Consider the following 22,389-nt stretch of genomic DNA (forward strand, 5'->3'; position numbering starts at 1 on the left):
ATTTTTCACAGCAGGTGTCATTCATCAGGTATGAGGCTGCATCTAAACGTGTTAGTAATAATAATTCAGTTTGGTATGTGACTCCAGCTCATTACCAGCAGCCCCAGGCACTGGAGGCTAGTGAAGTCACTAGAGCAGTGCAGAAATACTTAATCCTATAGCAAATATTTAGTCCTATGACATGAATATTACACAAATATTGGTCCTGTACATTAAAAAGATTCAGAAGAACCTGTCTTTTTTCCTTCAGCTTTCTTATATGTCTTGCTGTTTGCTCACCTCCATGGCCCTGTTTGCAGAGCTGGACCAGCTCCAGGCTGCCCATCTTACCTGATTTAGAATGGGGTGGTGGGCACTGGAAAGGAGGAGAGGAGGGACCAGATCCTGCCTCTCCACAGGCAGGAGATGGCTATGCCTGCAGCTCTCCCTGTGAAGACAGGACATTGCAGGTGTGGGATGGTCTACTCCTCCATGCTTCTCCTGTCACTCCGGTGGGGTCTGCTCCCAGTTGGTAGCCCCACAGTGATTTTTTTTGAGGTGAGAATGATGCTTGTCACGCCTTGGGCACCTTGCTGCATTGCCAGGGAGCACACGGCAGTGCCATCACCACGAGAACACGGCACTTGGTGTCCCCCAGTTGCTGTGCCACCATGGTGGCAGAGGATCCCTGCCAAAGGCGATTTTGGCATCCCCCCCTGCATGGGCAATGCCATCACAAGTAGCAGAACTGCCAATGGGCAGTGCCACCGCACGAAGGCTAATTAGGAGTCTGCAGGGAATCTTGCTGCATGTTTCTGCTTAATTAGTAATATTCACACTAGGCCTGACAGAAAGCCACTGAGGGGACAGGAGTGTTTCCAGTGGCCTTTAATGGGTTGTTTGCCCTGGGACACAGATAATGACAGCCCCATTTGCACAGGCAGTGAAAGGGCTCTCCTCAGGCCCCACCAGACACCAGAGCCTGTTGACCTTAATTAGATTTCATGGCACACTTGGCTCGGTCCTGCAGCAATTGCTCAGCCTTTACTTATATGCACTGGCTAAATAGGAGTGCCCTCCTAGGCAGCAGTTCAAAGGGAGCCCAGGATATGATGAGACCCATCTATGATGCCTTGTACCTCTTTTCAGAGCAATATGCTAAATATTAATTTTTTAGCAGCATAACAGTGATAAGCAATTGCTTTTCTGATTATTACTACTCACTATTGTTACAGAAGTGTTTCCAAACCTTGCTTATGTCTGGTGTGTTTGTGGTGCTGCACAACACAAACAGCAGGAGCCCATATCTTCATCCCAGGGTGTTGCCACCCAGACACCTGCTGGTTTTACTTTGAAATCTCAGTTACAGACTCAAAACAAGCTGAGGTATGCTCAGATGACAAGCCCCAGGCATGGACAGTTGCCTGTAGCTGGTGAGTCCCATGAGGAAGGGGCCTGACCCCATCCTTGTCTCTCCTTCCAGGGATGCAGGGCAGCTTTGCTGCTTGCCTGTGCTGAGGGGAAGGAAGGCTGTCCTTGGCACCAAAAGTCACAGAGCAAGTGGTGGAATTACTGTCCTTGATGTGTCCCACTGCCTGAGTTCTACAACTGGGACCGTGGAGGAGAGGGTCAGGGCTGGATCCCTGAAAGATCTCACCTGCTGAGGCTATGCAGCCATGCCAAAAAAGCCTTTGCCCTCATTCATGCCTACAGACCACAGAACTAGAGAAAAACTTCCTCAGTAAGTCTTGAGGCTTTATCCTCCTCCAGGATCCCAGGAAATATAAACAAGATCACACCAGCTCTCCTGACATTCCTTTTCTTGGATCTTCTGGAAACAGAAATAAATTCCCCAACAACCCTTGGGAAGTTAGAAAAGGAGTTCCCAGGCTTTGATCATTTCCTTGAGGAGGAAAAAATGTAGAGAAATGGGGAAAAAATGTGTGCAGTGCTGAAGGGACATGAGAAGGGTGAGAAGAGGAAGAGGCTACAGTGAGGAGAGAACAAGGAAAGGTGAAGAGTGGAAGGGATGGAAAGCAGAGAACAAAGGGGAGAGGCCCTGAACATTTGAAAGAGCAGGTAAATGAAGAGCGAGCTGAGATGGGGAAGAGAAGAGGAGCACTAACTTAAGAGAGACATATAACAAAGGAAAGAAAAAGAAAGTCTTAGCAATGTATTAAATAGGAAAAAAATGGGTGAGGAGCTAAAGAAAGAGAAGACTTCCTTGTTGAGAAAGAGAGGTGAGAGCAGGCTGATTCTAAGGGGGGGGAAAGTACTGAAATCTTAAGAAATACATTACAAGCTAGACACACAAAAGGAGAGGCATAAACTGTAATAGAGAGCAAAAGAAAATGAAGTGAAAAAAGGAAGCAGGTGGAACAAAAGGAAACAGTGCATGTAACATAGTTTTAAAACATTAAATGTAGAAGTTGGATTTAAAAAAAAATATTGCTGAGCTCATTTCTCTCTTTAGAACTGTATAGTATGAGGTGAAACATATGTACAGTCTGGCATTGCTGTTCAAATCTGCTTTTAATGGGTACAGATAATAAAGCTGGTGACCGTTTAAGAGCAAATGCCATTACAAATGATGACCTGTAATGCACTGTAAACTCTTACCCTCTGCTTACACAAACAGACCTGTGTACTTGAAATGAAAAGAGACTCTTATTTTTCTTCTTTTCATGTGGAGATCATTGGTCTCCTGGCCAAATTTTACTTTCCAAATGACAAATGGTTAAAACACTGGGCTGTGGGGTCTGTCTAGAAAGAAAACAGTTTTATTTCATATCTCCACTATTAGGAGATGCAGTAGTCTATTCTGTTTACTACCAGTGAATGGCATGTGGAGGATTACTGAAGAATTTGGCAGAGGTAGTTTCTTTTCCAAGTGATAAGGTGTTGTGGAAGTGCTGCTTGTTGCCAGCACAGCCTCCAGCCAGCTTCCTGGAAGGCTCCTTGCTCCTGCTTTGCATGCCCAGGACCAGAATTGCACACTGTGCTGAGTGGGGAAAGGAGCAAGCCAAGCACTTGCAGGTGCCCAGTGCTGTGTTACCTGGCATGATCTGAGCACCGTGCGTGCAGAGGGTGTGACTTACACATTTATGAGACATGGGCAAGGGCATGGTGATAATGTGATGGTGATAATCCTGGTGAGTGAGGAATGCAGAGCCTTTCCTTCTGCAGGGAGACAGTTGCCAACCCCAAAAGGAGAAGTCAAGACCATAGTCTGAGCAGTGTCCTGCCCTACCCTGCAGAAAATGTCCTCGGAAAACAGTGTGTGATGCCCCTTCTGAGTGCTGTGCTGGGCTGTGGGGCTGGAGGTCAGCTGCAAACTCAGGTCTTCAAACACATGCAGAAAATGTGAAGAAAAGGTAGTGCAAGATGTAGAATGCCTTTATCCAGGTCCTGTGATTTGTAACCACTCCTCGCAAGCTCACCAAACTGCTGCAGCTCCTTATGCAGTAACCAAATATGATCACATTGCTTGGCAACGTTGTCCTTCTAGAATCAGCTCTTCTGCAGTCACCTCTGCCTCTATCCTTCCCTCCTTCTCCCATTCAAAAACACCACCCACAGTCTGGCTCCCCATCTCTCATCAGAACAAAAAGCATGCGACCTCTCCACCCTTTACCACGCATGCCACGGAGCAGGTCCCAATTAAAAATCTAATTTTAATATTGCCTCAATCATCACTGGACTTGTGAGTTGATGGCAAGAGATTGTTACAAGGATGGACAAAAGACATAAAAACCCACAAGAAAAACTAATGATGAATCATCATTTGAAGGGTGAGTCATGCCTCAGTGCATGCATGTGTCAAGCATGAGACTGGCATAGCTTCAGTTGATTAACCCACATGTGCTTTGTTTAAGCCTTCTCTTGCAGCTCTGCTTTTAAGGAAACAGTAACACAAAGTAGTTGTTTGTACAGTGATTTTATTTCCTATCTATGGGACTATTTTGGTGGTTCCCAGCAGAGAAGCCATGGGTGGAAAAGATACCTAGTTTTACTTCTGCTCCCAAAACAGGGTCAGTTTCACTCTAATTCTTTTTAATAGAGGTCTGCTCTTTAAATTTGCTGGAAATGGAGATTCAGATCATCCACCACTGTAGACTCAAACCTCTCACAGCCATTACTGGATTGTCAAGGAGAGGAGCAGCTATCCTTTAACAGGGGCAATTTCAGGACCACACACGCAACCATCCTGCTCTCCCTGGGACCCCTTATCAGTGACAGGGGGCTGCACAGCAAGAGCTCTGTGCTTCTGCATGGACGTCCCTGCCTGACCGCTGGTGCTGCAGTGAGGGATGGGGCAGGCACAGCCACGGCAGCAGCAGCAGCAGCAGGGTTAGGTCAGCGTGGAGCGATGGAGAAGCTGAGCCCCAGGCTGTCACCCATCGTGTGCTGTCTCCAGCTGCACTTTGACAAACACATTGAACTTACAAGAGTCGGAAGTGATGCTGAGTGAGGTGGTGGTGGGGCTGCAGCTGCTGCTGGCACGACTGCCCAGCATCCCCAAAGATCAGCTGTTCCCATCAGGCACTGTTCTGCTCCATGCCCTGGTGAGGCTGATCTGCTGCTAGCATCCCTGCCAGCAGCAGGACTACCCATGGGGCCGTCAGAGGTGGGCTGAGCACTCGGCTCTGTCCCTGTGCTCGTGTGACACTGCAGCTGGGCAGCACAAGCCCATGCACTGTTGCAGTGCTGTGCTGTTCAGCTGGCTGCTGGACCGCTGGCATCACCAAAGCTCTGCCAGCATTTGTCTCGAGTGCCACCAAAAACCCCATCAAACCCTATTATACTTTTTTCTATGTTTTTGGCTAGTAGGAGGGAAGATCTGCTTCATGACAGCAGAAATTGTGTGGCAGCCTTCTGTGATAGGCATGCAGAGTTTTCTACCAAAGAGAATGTATTCACTTCTTATATAGGAAAATACTTGTATATTAATTGTTAGGGTTCCTGGGTCATTTTCTGCACTATGCAGAAGGATTTGGGTCTTGAAACTTATTTAGAAAAGGATCCAGTGCTGGTAAATGCACCAAATTTTGCTAGGCAACCAGGTGGTCTAGAGAATTCCTGATTTCTAGTCAAGTGCTGAGCAGCACAAACACAGAAATGATACCGTGTAACTCTTGCAAGCATTTATCCATTGGCAAACAGCTGCCTACCAATCTCTTTATGAGATTTATTTCTCTCTCATGGTTTTGTCAAGGAAACAGTAGTTGTTAATAACATTCAGAAAAACAGAGGTGCTGTTTAGTACTTGGGATAGTGAACAAGCCAAAAATCCGCTGTAGAAAATAAGCTTGTGTGAACATTTGATTTTGTAAGTAATTTTATAGATTATATGTGCCTAGTGTTCAGGGAATATTTGTTTACAAGTAAATAACAGCAGCCCCAGTATCCTTAGAGCTATAGGCTTTGTGGTTCCCTGATCCCTAACCCTAACCCAGGTGGAATCCTGGGGCTGCAGCTGAGGTCTCCAGCGTCATGAATGACCCAGATTAGAAATTATGTGTACATAGCAATGTTGGTACAGTGCTGAGCTCCCTTTGGTGCGCTTCTTCCAGCCCCAGTGCTCTAGAGCTGTAGGCTGTGTGGTTCTCTGACCCCTAACCCTAACCCTCGTGCCAGCTGGAGTCTGAGGTGCCCAGCGTAACAGGTGGCCCAGATAAGAATGGTGTGGAGGCAGCAGTGTTGGTGCAGTGCTGTGCTCCCTTTGGCATGACTTTTCCAGCCCCTGTGGAAAACTTCTTATTTTATCCAAACATCTCTATTCTAACAGGCATTTCACACAGCATTCATACTGTGGGTTGCAGCAACATCACTCATCTTCCTGTAGGCAAAACTCTTCTGTTTTGACAGTCATTCCTGATGCTTTTTCCTTTTGGAAAAAAACAAACCCAAAAACAAAACAACAAAACAAGGCAACTTACCCAAGATAAGACTTGGGGCAGTCATGGGAAGGAAACAAAATTGGAATGCAGTTTGCCCTGGATAGGCATTTCTGCATTTCCTCTTTCCAAGCAGAGCTGGATCATCACTCCACAAAGGGTCAAGCTGGGCAGCCAGTGCCAATGTCTCTCTAAAACTGAAGTACCTAATTTTTTCCTCAAAACAAAAGCACTGCCTACAGTCCTGAGCCTGTGGGAAAGCCACTCCTGACAGCCGAGCACAGTTGCAGCATGCTGCAGCTCTGGTGCTTGCTGATTCCTTTTGGAAGGGAGAAAGGGGAAAATTACACTTGAAAATTTATTTCAGCACATCAGAGAAAGATCCATCCCCTCTCACCTGCACAATTCCATCAGATTCACCCTGCAAGGGGCAGCTGGAGGCCACATACCAGGTGAGATCCGTGCTGCAGCACAACATTTTGCCTGAATTTTGGCTGGGTGCCACAGAAGCACCCCTGTGACTCCATCCCTGCAGGCTCGGCAGGCAGCGCACGGCTTAGCGCCATATTAAATTGCCTCTTTCATTCTGCGCAGCGCAGCACAGCAGTATTGGCAGAAAGAAGGAAATGTAAAAGCATATCACATGAGTCAAGGCAGATTCTGTACTGCAAACTTGCTCTCTCCATTAGGGCAGCTTTATAAGGGCTAATTGGTTCCTCTAGGGGGAAAGATGGGATTTGGCACTACAGTGCTCAAGTGCTTTCTCAATAAGAGGAAATAAACTATTATGGCCAGCTCTTATATCAGGGCTAGCACTGAGCTTGCCTTTCAATTACAAAACTGCATTTTAGGGTTTTGCTTCTTTGCTGCTTATATTTTCCTCTGTAGGGATGCTGTTGCATTTGGGAATTTCCATGTGTTTGTGATGCGGACAAACCGGTCAAATCCAATTTCTGCTCAAATTTATAGCGAGTTTTCACTCCATCAAAAATAACCCAGATTTAATACCAAGAACGTTACAGTCCCTCAAATGCATGCTTTTTCCTCTGACTCACAAGTAAAGAGCAGTCTTTAGGCACTTCCTAAGGACACTAGTGTACATCATCAAACAGCCCCGAACCTGACAGAATGGTGTCAGTTCAGCTGAGGGAACAGCCTGCTCTTGCTAAGCTCACAGCAGGGAAAGGAAGGGATTGTGGCAGGTCACTGTTTTCACACCTAGGACAGGACTTCTTGAGCGCTTCAAAGCTTGGAGCATTCCCTCTGTACTTCCGATTCCTGGGTTCATTTCCCCAAACAGGCACCACAGAATTGCAGAACCCCCCCTGGCTCTGCACACCACCAGGCAGACCAAACAAGGAGGGGAGGAAGGAGGAATTACCCTGGCGATCCTTTCTGTGATTCCCCAGCAGCTGCAGTCCTCAGCTGACCCCGGCGGGGAGAGACTGTGAGAGTTACACTGGATTACAGATCCCAGCTGCTCTTAACCCGGGGGCAGCCGCGGCTGCCTTGGCCAATGGTGCAGCAGGAGCTGTCTGCATGCATGGCTTCATTGCGCCCAGGCAGTTATTTATACCATCTTCCCGAGTTCCCCTTTTCTTTCTTTTATCCCTGCAAATCCTTACTATGTCATTCTGTGGCAATAATATCATTGCCACTAATCTTGAGACAGTTTGATTCTTATGTTTTTAAATTAAAGTGGGTGGCTAGTCCTGGGAAGCCCCACAACTCAGCAGAGCAGGGAATCTGCATCCTAATGGAAGCTGATGGTTCTTTCATCTGCTCCGTCCTTAAAAGGTCCTCCCTGCATCTTGTGCTACTGACTGGTACAAAATGAGAGGATGAAATCAGCATATCTGGTCTCCAGGATAGTTCCCTGTGGTGGAGAAACTGTCTGGAAGAGCAGCAGTACTGCACTGAAAGGGATTATCTGATGGTAGCTGAGACCTCATACCATTTTCTGTTTGGATCTGCCTGGGAATTCACACCCCTTGTGCACTTTTACTTCATTCAGGGGAAAATGCATTTCTCCTCTCCAGATTTGGAATATTTGTATTTTATATTTGGTCTTCAAGGAAAAAAATATTTGTACCACCCACATCACTTCTGTCCTGGTAGCTTCTTGTTCTGTATATAGCTTTATTATATAGGGATATACATCACAATCACTTGCATCTGTAATTTTTACCCTTCACAGCCCCCCATCACTGCAGCCAGGCGTGCTCAGAGCTGCCCTGTAAGAGCAAGGTAGCATTGGGAGGATCCAGAAACAGGAGATCCCCTGTGCCCCCTCCCTTATGCCTGTCCTAAAGCAGCCCTGGCTGAGTATTCAGTGCACTGGGCACAGTTTAGGGTCTCTGTCTGACACTCACACGTTTTTGCTTTTGCAGAATAAGGATATTCAATGCTCACAGCAGCAGATTTCCTAACCTACGTGGGTTTTTCTCCCATGACAGAAGGTTTTGGGCTGCCTCTAGTGGGAGACTCACACACAAACTCCACAGGCTACAGGGAACTGGGGAAGAATAAAGAGCCCTCAAAACCAGCAGGATTTGGTAGAAAACTTGGGTCTGGCCTCTTCCTTCAACTGAAGTGCCTTGAGGGTGAATATTTTGGCTATCTTTGAGGCAGTCCTAATAAAAATAAGCTTGGGGTGTGGTTTTTTTGGTTTTGCTTTTGTTTTTTTGTTTCATTTTGGTTTGGTTTTTGGTTGTTGTTGTTTGTTTTTGTTGGTTGACTTGTTTGTTTTATTTTTTGCTGTTGGACCATCAAAGTACATTTTACTCTGCCCTCACAGAGTCCTTCTAAAAATCTAATGTTTGTATAATACATAGTTGTACTTAGATCTGTTATTAGTCCATAAGTTTTTTTTCAGAGATTTCTGTTGCAAGCTTCATTACCATAGACCTGAATCTGCTCCATCTAAAATGAATGGAAAATATACATTAAACCAATTCTGAATTAAATTATTTTCTATAGTTATAGAACATATTCTTTATAAAAAGAATCTCTAAATTCTATGAGAGATGATCAGGTCTAGGAATGAGCATTTTTTAACACTCGTGCTTTACTCCAGAGATTTCCATAATGTGCAAAATAATAACAAGTGAAGTGTTTTGCACTCCTTCAAGGGCTGCTGTTATCATTCTGCTTGTCTTCTGTGGATGCTACAGACTCTATCTCACACTCAGCACCACACCACAAGGTTTCTGGAAAGACCAAGAGAAGCCAAGTTTTAAACTATGACTTTTGCTTTCCTTTCTTTAAGAAAGGCCTATTCCATACAATGTGGGAAACTAAACATCCAGCTGTTCAGGGCAGCATGTAAGCACATATTTGTCTCGAGGCCACAGCTATGGGCAGACATGAACAAAGGTAGGGGGTTTTGCTGAGCCACAGCCTAAATTGTCCATACTTCACTCCTGTGCTTAGATATCTAAGTCATTCCAAACCTTATTGACTGATCAAAATCTTTGTGTGGTGAGTGAGTTTATGTAGCTGAAAATGCCACATTAGATGTCACCAAGACCAAGTCCTTAATTCCTGAGAATATGGGCCAGGTCCACGCTCTGGCTGTGGGAAGTGAGGAGGGAGGAGCACTGCAGACCCGGCATGACCTGCCAGCAAGCAGAGGACAGGCTCTGTGCAAATCACTCCTTCCAAGTGCCATAAAGTCATGGTGCTTATTAGGTCAGAAACCCTGAGCTGGTGGAAACAATTTCTGCCAGTGTATGCTAGAGCAGTCTGACGTGTGAGCACCCTTATGTTATCAGCAGTGGGTAGGAAAAGAAAAAGCCATTTTCTTTCCAAAGGCAGTAAAATGCCCTGTGGCCTTGGCTACTTATGCAACCCCTAAGAATGGACCACAGTTTCACAAATTTGTGAATTAGGTTACCTGGTGCCAGAAACAGGAACTCCTACACAATATCCCCATAAATACCCACAGGACAGAAATGAGTCTGCTGTTCCAACACTTTCTGTTAAATAAAATCCGACCCTGCTTTGGTTAATACACTGGATATTTAAAACTTCTTATTCTTAATCTGTGTTTGTGTGCTAGAGGAGTAGTAGCCAACTCCAGATGACAGGACAGATGGAGTTTTACAGTGCATAAAAAAATTGGGTTCTTGATAATAAGTCATATGTTACACTTGCACATTCTTCTACAGAATTAAGATATTTCCTTTAACAATTAACAAAAATGGAAGAGAACTGGCACCACAGCATTTTGACATAGCTCTAATAAAACTATCGAGCTGAAACTTCCACATCCTTCCTACAGGACACTACCCAGAAAAACAGATTTAAAGAAACATGGTATGCTCATTGGGCTATACTGCAGCAGAAAATGCTCCTCTTTCTGGGTCAGAAAGGACTCTTTCAATAAAGAAGGACACTTTTCCCTTGCTCTGCACAATGCACAATGGACTGTGAGACAACTGGGTTAACAGCTTTCAAATGCAGGCCTCTCCAAAAATGTGAATAGGAAAAAAGAGTGTGAAACTTGAATTCCCTCCATCTTTGCCATCTTTTAGCAGCCAGCATTGGACATCACCTTCACCTCATAGCCTTCTAGTTGCTCCCTCTTCCAAAGCATGAGGAGAGCAGGTTATCAGTTCCCAGGAAGTGGGACACACTCCCTCCACACCTGGAGCTGCAGTGTGTGATGTTGTTGAGTTTCAGATCTAGATTGTAAATAAAAACCCTCGCAAAGACTGCCTGAAGATTCCAGAAAAGGCATTGAAGGCAGGTTTTCAGTATCATCCAATATAGGTCTGGCAGCCACTGAGCCAGCCCTCAAGCCAAACCACACTCATTCTTTAAATCTGTATCTTCTCTTTTCAAGGTAGTTTTTTCCTTAGTGATCACCATGACCCAGAGATCCACTCATCTTTGCAACAGGAAAAAGAGAAAAAAGCTAATACAGAGAGAAGGGTTTGCTAAAATGACTTTCATCTCCTTACTAACTGCAGTGGTTATCTAGAAAAGAAAGTTTTTACCTGCCTGCTTTCTGATTAAAGATTTTTTATGTAATAATGATATCTTTTGGAGAGGGATATTGCAGCCACAGGACATTGCATTATTAAGTGAAGGAGAAGCTAGGTCAGATCCTGAAACTGAAATCTCCTCTGCAGTGTCCTCACCCTCGCTGAGACCTTTACTCTGAGACAGCCTTCCTTGTGAGCATTTTCAGGAGCAGATGTGGCAGTCCCAGGCCAGCCTGGGGAAGCCTTTACTCTGTATTGGCACAGCCTCTGGTCCCTGAGCAGCACTCCCTTCAAATCCCAGTGGGTGAAGTCTACAGTCCAGCGCGAGTATTTCTGATTACCTGGAGATAAATCCCCTCTGTCCCTTGACAAAATGCATTCAGCCTCATGATAGCCACAGAAGCAGAAAACTTTCCCTGGAAACTCTTTCCCATGAAATGTCTCAGAGCTCAGCCAAGTGCTACACTGATCACTCTGCTGATGAGCTCAGAGTGATCAAGCACAGCAAGTAAAGGGCTCACAGCTTCTCAGAGAAGACCTTCAGCATCATGAAGATGTGAGTATGATGCTCTTTCCCATAAGTCCATAACTAAACAATGCTGGAGTATATGATTTTCTTTCTGTTTCTGCTGATATTTAAGGCTTAGTCACCCCCTCTGATGGCACTAGGTTAGGTCATTTCCTCCCTGTCATACTTGCATAAACTAGCAGATAACAGGAGGTGTCAGTATTCCAGCATCAGTGGGTGGGGAATCATCCCCCCACCTACATCCACTGGTCTGAGCTATAAAGAGGCCAGTTAACAATGATGTAGATGGCTGGGAAGGAAAGTCGGGGTGCATGGAGAGAAAACTGCTCCTGGAGTACCCCAGGAGTTTGTTTCCTAAGGCGCCCCGTGAATGGCTCCATCCTGTGCCAGACTTTTCTGTATTTATTTCTTTTCTTCAAGAACCTTGTAGCACAACTCAGCCCTAAGGGCAACGCTCATACCTGTGTTTGAAAAAAGTCTTTGCTAATAATCTGCATTCAAGCAAGGAATGAGTACATCTTGTGATATACCCTTCTGTGGGGCTGAATACTGAGTTTCAGGTAGCCAGATGCTAGGTCTCACACAATCTCAGCAGACTGCAGAGGAAAAGCATAAAATCTTTTGGGGAAAAAAAAAATCTGTAATTTTTCCTGCATTTTTTCCCTTCAGAATGGGCTGAAAAGGATCCTCTCTTTGGATTTGTATCCTCTCTTCATTCATTTTTTACTACAAAGAAGTATTTTAATTGTGATAGTTCAGAGGTGAGGACAGAGATTTTAAGCAGCTATAGGTTATGAGGGGTGGGTTATTTGTGCTTTTCACCTTATGAAGCAGTTTTTGAGTAATTCTAGTGAATATCTGGTTTTCCATGGTTTTGACTTTTCTAACTGAATCACACTCAGACTTCCTGTCATCTCTGAATATGTCTATTTTGGTGATAAAATACAAGTGACTATATTTATTTGTACAAAAAGTAGGTCAGGATAAAAGTTGTTAGGTGGACATTAGAAGTTGAACCATTGGAAAAACTTGTTGGTTTCTTTTCCTAGCATTTTTGAGCTTATTTAACACTTCCAAATATTCTCTCCATCTGTGAGTATTTTTAATTTACATTTGCAATAGCATTATGAATTTGCTATTTATTTTTGCCAGTTTCTTGCAGAACCATGAACATCTGAGGAAGAATGAGAAAAAAAGATGGATTCTGATGGATTCTTAATGACAACTCCAGTTGAGAGTATATGAAATCTATGCATAATTTCTTTGGTCTATGTAAAAATGATGGGGGATCATGCTGATGTTAAGGTGAGTCACAGAAATATAATCACCTCCATAACAGACCACTATGGAAACATCTACCATAGGAAAACTCTTTAAATCCACAGCATAGGTGTTTATCTTAGGTGGTAAACTCTGAGAGCTTCTGTTTTGTGTATAGGAAGACTTCCCATTTCACTGCAGATATTTGTTTTGTCTGTATTTGCTTTTAATCCCTCTTGAAATATGTGTGTTTATATTTGCTGCTCTTTTTGCATCATCCTGGGCTCCCAGTGCCTGCCCTGAGATGATGATGAATTTACCAGGGTGTCTCTCCTTGTTCAGATGGACTCTGCCTGAGTTCTTCTGGCCCAACAGCCATCTCCCTGGCAGCACCTCTCTAAGTTATGACAAAGTCGTGGATCAGCTGAACTTTACCAGCATAATGTGCCTTGCAAACAAGTTGTTAAAAAAATCATAAACCAGAAGGCAGATAACCTTCTGGGAGAGCAAATGAAATCTGAATGAGTTTGGTCCCAAGCCCCTTCTTCCATACCAAATGACAGAGTATAAAACTAGAAAAAGTCATCTCCTAAAACTGCTGATATCACAGGTCTTTGCAGACTCCAGAAAGTTCTAAAGGAAAATGGCATGTCCTTATACCAGAACTATTGCTCCAAGAAAAATGCCAGGGATGCCTCCCCTGCCATATCTGACCTCAGTTGTCCTTTGACTATGCTCCAAACCTATGCTGGTAGACTCCCAAGAGTAGATTGTCTGATCTCCTTGATCTGATTTCCTCCTGAGGGACAAATTTACCTAGAAAGTGTGGATTTGAGGAAGCCCAGGAGTCTCTGTTCTGATGGGAGCCTGCCTGATGACAGATTTTCTCCAGTTTCACTGTTGCTGCTACAGATGTCCTCCTAGAAAATTAAAAAAGTTTCATAGAATCATGGAATCATCACAGAATCACAGAATCACTCATGTTGGACAAAACCTCTGAGATTGAGTCCAACCTTTGACTGATCATCACCTTGTCAGCTCCACCATGGCACCAAGGCACTCCAGCCTTTCCTAAAACACCTTCAGGGATAATGACTGCACCGCCTCCCTGGGCATTCCAACATCTAATCACCCTTTCTGTGAATAAATTTCTCCTGATGTCCAGCCTGAAACTTCCATGGTGCAGCTTGAGGCTGTGTCCTCTTAGCCTATCACTCATAGCTTGGGAGAAGAAACCGACCCTCACTTGGCTACAACCTCCTTTCAGGTGGTAGCAGAAAGCAGTAAGATCACTTCTGTTCCTCCTTTTCTCCTGTCTAAACAACTCCAGCTCCCTCAGCTGCTGTTCACAGGACTTTGGACCCTTTGGACCCTTCACCATTTCTGTTGCCCTTTTCTGGACATCTCCAGCCCCTCAATGTTTTTGTTGCAGTGACTTGTGGATAGATAAAAGGTAGGAGAATAGAGACAGTGGTGAAGGTAATCTGGCCCCTAAAGAGTTACAGCTGTGCTAATTATCAAGCATTAAGAACAAGCCTGGTCTTAATAGGCCACAGCTGGATCCAGTTAGGAGGGGTATTATAAAAGAGCAGGTTGGCTAGTCAAGAGGTGAGATGGTGTTTATTGCCTGTGCTGAGAAGAAGGCGGCAGTGCTGTGAGGAGCTGCTCATGAAAATCACCTAGAAGGTATGAAACCTTTCTAATAGGACAGCAACAGTGACTGGCCCAAAACTGGACAAAGGATTAGAGGTGCGACCTCTTTGCTGCTGAGAACAGGGGGACAATCCCTGCCCTGGTCCTGCTGGCCCCATTATTGCTGATACAGGATATCAAGCCTGGGTGCTGTTGGCCTTCTTGGCCACCTCGGCTCATGTTGGATTGTGTTCAGCTGCTGTCAAACAGCACCCTGAGGTCCTTTTCCACTGGGCAACTTCCCAGCCACTCTGTCCCCAGCCTGCAGCACTGCCTGGGGTTGTTGTGACACAAGTGCAGGGTGCAGCACTTTGCCTTGTTGAGCCTCATACTGCTGGTCTCAGCCCATCTATCTGTCAGCCTATCCATCTATCTCAGCCTGTCCAGATCCTTCTGCAGAGCCTTCCTGCCCTCCAGAAGATGATCACAGTTTGGTTTAGGTTGGAAGGGACCTTAATGATTATTATGTTTCAACCCATTGTCCCTTCTCCCATCCACAGACCAGGATGCCATCCACTATGTCAGTCTCTGGACAATTTCCCTAATTTCTGTTGGCTAATTGCTGAAGAAGTGAGATTTGCTTGTTTTGATGTTTGGAGCACAAAAAAATAGTGATCAAATGAGAATTACTGGCACCAGGTGTTATGTTTTAACCAACACCAAGTGTTATATTTCGCTGTATTAGTTTTTATAATTCTGTTCTTCTCCATTTAGTGGGCAGAATAGTGAGAAATGAGTCACTATATGCAATAGATCTTTTTGGTTAATTCATATTGAATGACAGAGTCCTTCAATTAGCCAGTGCTAGCTTGGAAATCAATTACTTGGAAAAGTGTATGTAACATCTTGCCTAATGCACCATGTCTCATAGTTTGTATCATCTGCTTCCAGCCAGGTTCGAGCACTTTGCTCTGTAGTAAATGTGCCACCCCATAAATAAAATTCTAGTGGATGAAAAAGGAATAAAGATGCATGAGCTTTGCTGTAGTACCGAGGGGAATATCAACAGGGCAGTAAAGAATGAAGATATAAATTTATCTGGTACTTCCCTGACACTGATTTGCAGACACACATGCACACAGGAGAATTGTCTCTGTGACCTCTGCCTGACAATGATAATATGGTAGTAATTGACTTCTCACTATTGTGTAGCTATTAGAACAAAAATGGACATACTTCCAGAAGTAAATTTATTATCTGTTATAGCTCCATCAGAAATTCTTTCAGGTATTTTCTACCTTAATTCAGCTCTGGAGCCTAATTCTTTTTGTAATTAGCAATTACCGTGCATATTGAAAAATAGCACATAGAGTAGGCAAATTGATGTGAAATGAATGTGTATGATTCACACCAAGTTCCTTGAAACCTACTATTTCTGTTTTTCTTTTTCATAAGATGGACAAGTGAGTCTACTTTAAAGAAAATTACTCCTTGGCAACAGTGACCCAAGAGGTCTGCAAGTCTGCATAGCTAGCAATCTCGACAGCTTGATTATTTGTTATAAGAACAGCTCTGAAACATTTAATCTATAGAGTGTGTTATGATTTCAGCTGAGAAATTTCATCTTCAATATTCCTGAGGACTAAACTAAAGTGAGAGGCGGGCAACTGCAAGTCACTCATTAGTACCCACACCATGGTTTAATCCTTGTTAGAGGAGAATAACAAATGTAGAAGGGTTCATTTTTCCCCTCGCATGGGAAATGTGATTCAAGAGTGTATTTTTTAGCCTGCTCAGAAGCATGCAAAAATAATGTTCATTAGCATTAGGGAAGATAGAGATGCTGTGTGAGGAAAGAATATAGCGATGATCATTGATTCTGGCAGAAGACGTCAGGAGCTCTTTGAAGTCTGACAACAGGAATCTGTGCCCAGATTTGCCAGGCTTTAATCTGTGACAATCAAATTAAGGGATAATGAAAACGATGGTGTTGTCTTCATTCTTGGTTGAATTAATGATTTCTGCGTTAAGAAAGTAAGCATTCTGGGGAATGCTTACCTTTCAGGCTGGTCATTACAAAACTTCTGTTCCATCAAACTTTGAATGTAGTACTGGATCTAGAGCCCTCAAAGCACTTACAATTCTTCTTTCCTGTGACTCCACTGTTACTTCTGCAGAGCACCTAGTGCACAGGTTGTGAATGCTACAGGGATTGATATTAATGCAACTAATCCAAGGATGCATGGGAGAGATGCGAGCACCAGCCTCCTTGCAAGGGAGGAGGACCTTGCGGTGCAGGAGGTGCAGCCAGACATGCAGGAGGCAGCTTGTGGTGATGGGAAGGGTGTTGGTGGCATGATGTCACCCGTCTCCATCCTTGTGCTGCCTTGCTCATTCCTCTGTCACATCTCTGCACGCTGAGCTTTGCTTCTGCCTAAAGCTACCCACAGCCAGTGCCTGCACATCCACTGCATGCACCCTGCACTGCTCCTGTGGCCGAACTGGGTTCACGTGACCTGTTATAAAACCATGTTATTGTCTAGTTTAAAAATGACATAGCTCAGAAATGCCCCAGAGCAGCTCAAATTTTTCCTTCTGGAGATCTCTTGAAATAAGATTTACAACACTCCCATTTAAAAAGCATGCAGTTTAGTAAAAAGAAATTACTATTTTCTTCAGCTGGATAACATATTGCCAGAGGTACAAAACTAATAATAATTTGGAATTTATTAATATTTGTCCTCGATTTTTCTACTTTTAACATTTCATCATATCGCAAGGTCTCACCTATGCCCCTCAAGCAATATTTACTTATCATTACAGTCAGCATTTAGAATGTATGATGTGACAGCTAATATTTATAAAAATGGTACAATGAAGGATATAGTTCAAAGTTCTCTGAGTTGATCAGGAAATCTCTGTCTAAAATACAATGTGATCCTTGAAATTCCTGGAGAGAAGGTGAATGTTCCAGTGGTCAGGCACTTAGTTTCAAAAAGTCCATTGTACTTTAGCTACAAAGGAAAATCTGCTTATTTTTCATAATTTCTCCTAAGTATGGAAGAAACCAAACATGTTTATTCTTGACTATAGAAAGACAAGTTATGTAAACTTGGAAAAGAAAGATTAAGAAAGAAAAATTACCTCAAGATGAATTGCTGCAGGGGGAAGGAGACACACACCATTGCAGCTCTTTAAGCTCTACATTTGGAAATGCATTAAAGTTTATTAAGCTTTCAACATGTTTTATATGTTTTACTCCAGCTGTACTGTGTCTAGGCGGGATACATCCATTGTAACTCGGGCGTCTGGAAGTCAGACATCTAAGTTTGGCTTAGTCAGCCAAAGTCCCTTTCATAGTCAAAGGACAGAGGCAAGCACCTGCAGAGAGTATTTTATCTCATGGTGGCACTGGGGTCTAGCAGGAGGTCAGAGCAGCTGCTCCCGGGGAGTGACAGTCTCATCAACCATTACAAGATAACCCTGGCGTGACCAGCTCTGCCTTAGATCTTTCAAACATCCTAAGTTTTAGTGTGACAACTGCTTGAACAGAAAGGTCCCCCCAAGACTGGTGATGACAGAATACTCACACCCATTTACAGAGCAGAAGGTTTCAGGCTGGTTCCTGTAAAGAAGATGAAGTATGCGACATGCACCAGATGTATATGAGTGACTTCTCTTGCCAAATTTATTGTATCATATTTGCCTGGGTCTCTGTAAGTCTTCAAGGGGACTAAAGGATGCCAAACTTCTTGAGGTCTGATTAGTTTCAGAAATGCAGAGCCTTTATGGGGATGCTGCTGATTGACTCTGAGAAGAAAACAAGACTAAATTGCTCTGTTCGCTGTGTTAATTAATTAAGGTTATCTGGCAAGGTAGGCTGCCTGCCTTTTTATTTTCATCCCAGTTTCAGTAAGAAGCCAAGACAAAAATGAGGCGGAGAATTAGCCTGAAAAAGCAGTTGTCATGGTGTAGGCAGGCATTTCAGCTACACATATTTGTGTACCATAACAGTTCTGAATTTGCTGAAGTTGAGCATGGTATGTTGTAGTGCTTCCACCGATATTTGCCGTGTGCCCTAACAGAAAATGAGAACTACTGTCTTTGGCAATATGAAAGATAAATGTTTACAACATTTTTTCCCACCTATTTTAATAGAACTATTCAAATATTTAATAAGTTATTCTATTTTCTTTTCTAACATGTTTTTCTGTTTTGGACTTGTCTGCCAGCCTTTGTGGTTTTGATTGTCTCTTAACTGCTTGATAGCATGAGACACACACCTGAATTCCACCTCAAGGAAAGCCTTTGCTGTTCTTTTCTTAGCTTTGTGTATTCTTGTCACCCTTCCCTGGCTCTGGTGGAGCCTAGTGGGAAAATCAAACTCCGCGTCACGCAACAGTCACCCCAGCCTAGCACAGAGAAAGCCGTCAGTATCCCAGCAAGATTAACTACTGATTGTGTCTGATCTCAGGCAAGATCCTGGAGTGAACCACATGCAGCTACCTGCTCTGCAGGCTGTGGAGTGTGCTCCTGTGCAGTGCTACAGACTAAAAGGGCCACAGAAGTGCCAAGTGGCCAGCCAGGGTGGGGGACTTCCTGAAACAGAGTTGTTCATGAGCCAGTTAAATGCAGGAGATCTCATCCAACAGACAGGCATCTCCATATCTAAGAAGGGGAAAAGCCCTGTTATTTTATTTAAGAGAGTGGTCAGAATGCCTTCTGGCAAGGAAGAAATAGTGTGAACTGCAAGATGACAGATGAAACTGGTCTGGACCCCTCAAAGAGCTTAAAGTGAAGCCTGAACACAAAAGATAATATGATTATCAAAGAGAGGTGAGCTGATCTTGAAGGAGAGGTGATCTCAGGGGAACACAAGGAATACAAGCAGTGGGGACAGCTCTCCAGTGAGGTCCCCCCAGAGAAGCTGCAGTGAGATGCCTTGGGGGTGTCCCAGAAGATGCACCTGGCAGTGCCATGCCTGGAGTCCTGGATGAACTTGTCAGGTCTGGGGACAGATGGATGTCTACGCAATGCAGCCCCATAACTTCCTATTGAATTTCATCCATTCCCTCTTCTATATACATTTGCAACTGTGTTGCCTCTTTTGAATGCTGTGAATAAATGACTGTATTTGCCTTTTATTTTAATCTGGTTGAAGTTAAGTATGATTTCAGGTAACGGGATGACAAATCATTCTTTCCTCAAAGATACAGTGAATCTGTGAACCAGGGTCTGGTTTAGATGACAGGTCACTCCTGCTATCTGTTTCTCTGCCATCTCAAATGATGAGTGTCTGTGCAGGGTATCGGTTCAAACAGTGGCAATGAACCATGTTGTAATCAATATGATGTTCTGGGATGGAATTTCAGTCTTTCTCTTTTGACTTTTTTATAAACTTAGGAAATTAGAAGCACAGACCATGTTGTACAAAAAGAATGTTAGTAAGGTACTGCATTGAACAACCAAAACTTAGTATCAAAGACATAGTTCTGTACATACACATAACACTGACCAAGGACATGATCTTTTTAAATCTCTCTGTTGCCTCAAGATGTCCCCAGTATATTTTATTGGTTTATCACTGGTAGAGGCCTTTCAAGACATCTTCATATTGCCTAATAACTCATGCAAAACACAATCCCATTTTATTGTTGATTCTGGGACAATTACCTACGAACTTAACACCAGATCCTCAGTGGATGCAAATCATCATAGTCACCATGGAGGTCAGCAAAACATCAACAGTTTGTGAACTTCTCACAGGAATAATAGGACAATTCAGGTTGGAAGTGACCTCAGGATGTCTCCAGTTCAACCTCCTGCTCAAAGCTGGGACAGCTTTGAGGCCAGGCTGCTTGTAGCTTTGTTTTGAAAAAATTCCAACAGGGAAACAGCACAGCCTCTTGGAGCAACCAGCTCCACTACCTGCTGTCCTTATATCCAATCCAAAACTCTCTTTTTTCACCTTATGGCTTTTAGTGATCCACTTGTCCAGCATTTGAATCACAACAACCACATGTAGTGCTACAGACTTGGGGAAGAGTAGCTGGAAAGCTGTTTGGTGGAAAAGGACCTAGAAATGCTGGTTAACAGCCAGTAGAATGGGCCAGTGTGTGCCCAGGTAGCCAAGAAAGACAAAGGCATCCTGGCCTGTATCAGCAATAGTGGGGCCAGCAGGAGCAGGGCAGGGATTGTCCCCCTGTTCTCAGCAGTAACAAGGCTGCACCTCTAATCCTCTGTCCAGTTTTGGGCCAGTCACTGCAACAAAAACATTGAGGGGCTGGAGCATGTCCAGAGAAGGGCAACAGAGATGGTGAAGGGTCCAGAGGGTAAGTCCTGTGAACAGCAGCTGAAGGAGCTGGAGTTGTTTAGGCAGGAGAAAATGAGGCTAAGAGGTGACCTTATTGCTCTCTGCTACCACCTGAAAGGAGGTTGTCTGTCTTTTTCCCAAGTAACAAAGATAAGAGGAAACAGCCTCAAGTTGCACCAGGGGAAGTCTAGATTGGATATGAGAAAAATATTCTTCATCAGAAGAGCTGTCAGGCATTGAAACAGGCTGCCCAGGAAAGCAGTTGAGTCACCAGCCCTGGAGGTCTTTAAAAGACATATAAATGTGGCACTTGGGGACATGGTTAATAGTGATCTTGTAAGTGCTATGTTATGGGTTAGACTCAATGATTTTAAGGGTCTTTTACAACCTAAACAATTCTATGATTCTGTGATTGTTTCTCACCCTCCAGCCTTGTGATGCTGTGAAGTGCCAGGTTTTGGCTTCTTCAAGGCCTCTCCTATATGCTGTCCAGCTGTTAGGTCTTCTCAAAACTGTCTCTCCTGCAGACTGAGCAAGTCCAAATCTCTCGTGCTCCACATGCTGATGCACAGCATTGCATCTCCCTCACCCAAAGGTGATAGAAAACACCTTGCGCTCCTCTGGATGTGCAGAGGTCAGCCCACCACACATCCCACTGCGGTCAGAAGCTTTTTGAGGGGTGGATCTTGCAGCATCCACTGAGCAAATCTGGTTCCTATACTTGGACTTATGATTGTCTACAAGTCTTAAAAGTTCTGGGTTTTTAACGATAGCACTGTCTTTGTCTCCCCTTCATTTGAGAGTGAGATAGGCTCTACTATCTCTCTAGATTGTGCTATCTCTCATTTTCGGCTAAGTGCACTGTGCTGTGGTGTCATTTTTCAAACAAAGCCAAAAGACTTGCTCTATCAGGCACGATTTTGATTTCTTACTTTACCCACTCCCATCTCCCTCCTCCCTGCAACGAGATGAACACATCAATATCTGTTTTGGGCTCCCAAGGTATGACATAATGTCAATGGAATTTGTTTTTAATCTGGGTGACTAACGGTTATCTGACAATTCAAGTAATATTTCTCCACATCCATCTGTCAAACTCCAGCAAATGTACAGGGGAGACAGTGTCAGATTTAACAGCCAGGCAAGCCCATTAACACCCTGAGACTGCAACTTCGACTCCCTGCATTACGATTTTCCCCATGCCTGTCCTGTGCTGCCCTTTTCATTTTTTATTTATGTAAAATTATAACTCCTCTGTTTGAAAGTCATCTTCTTTTATTTCTGAGGCTGTTTCCTACAGTGAGTCAGGTCAGGCGAACTATTATTAGGACCATGTTTATTTATAATGGGTAGTTTAGCATTAAGCAACGAGTTGTGACAGGCTGTGCGTTTCTGGAGGATGATGGCAAGCTCGGGGTGCCTGTGCAGGCACGATGCCGAGGGCGGAGGGCTCCTGCCACCCCAGCCGGCCCCCAGACACGCTGAGCTGCCAGCGGCTCCCTGCCCTTAGAAAGGGAACGTCGGGAGCAAAACGAGGACACGCTGGAGCCAGCACCGGTGCTGGGGCTTGGGTTGATGTCCCCCGGCAGTGCCAGCCTTACCTCGCTGTGTGCCCTGGTGCAGGGCAGCTCACAGGTGGGACTCCTGAGGCGCAGAACAATGTCCAGAAGCAGAATTCTGCTGCCCCAGTTTTTTCCGGGTGTCCTTCTTTTTCACACCCTGTGTGCCTTCCATGACACCACTGGTTTATTGCCCCCTCTCTATGTGGCTCTGCTGTATTCCATGGAGTTT

At 44.3% G+C, this 22,389-nt stretch overlaps 2 long non-coding RNA genes across 2 annotated transcripts; one reads left to right on the forward strand and one right to left on the reverse strand.

Annotated features, from left to right (window-relative positions):
• Positions 1–11,664: 11,664 nt before the first annotated feature.
• LOC135293652 (uncharacterized) lies at positions 11,665–14,142 on the reverse strand. Its single transcript, XR_010355780.1, has 3 exons — positions 14,016–14,142; positions 13,667–13,790; positions 11,665–13,573 (listed from the first exon to the last, which is right to left on the reverse strand). It is a non-coding gene; the product is annotated as an uncharacterized LOC135293652 (long non-coding RNA).
• On the forward strand, positions 13,980–19,435 carry LOC135293651 (uncharacterized). The gene is made up of 2 exons (XR_010355779.1): positions 13,980–14,339; positions 17,550–19,435. It is a non-coding gene; the product is annotated as an uncharacterized LOC135293651 (long non-coding RNA).
• Positions 19,436–22,389: the final 2,954 nt, after the last annotated feature.

Source organism: Passer domesticus, chromosome 2 (genome assembly GCF_036417665.1).
Source record: "Passer domesticus isolate bPasDom1 chromosome 2, bPasDom1.hap1, whole genome shotgun sequence".
In the NCBI taxonomy this organism is placed as follows: domain Eukaryota; kingdom Metazoa; phylum Chordata; class Aves; order Passeriformes; family Passeridae; genus Passer; species Passer domesticus.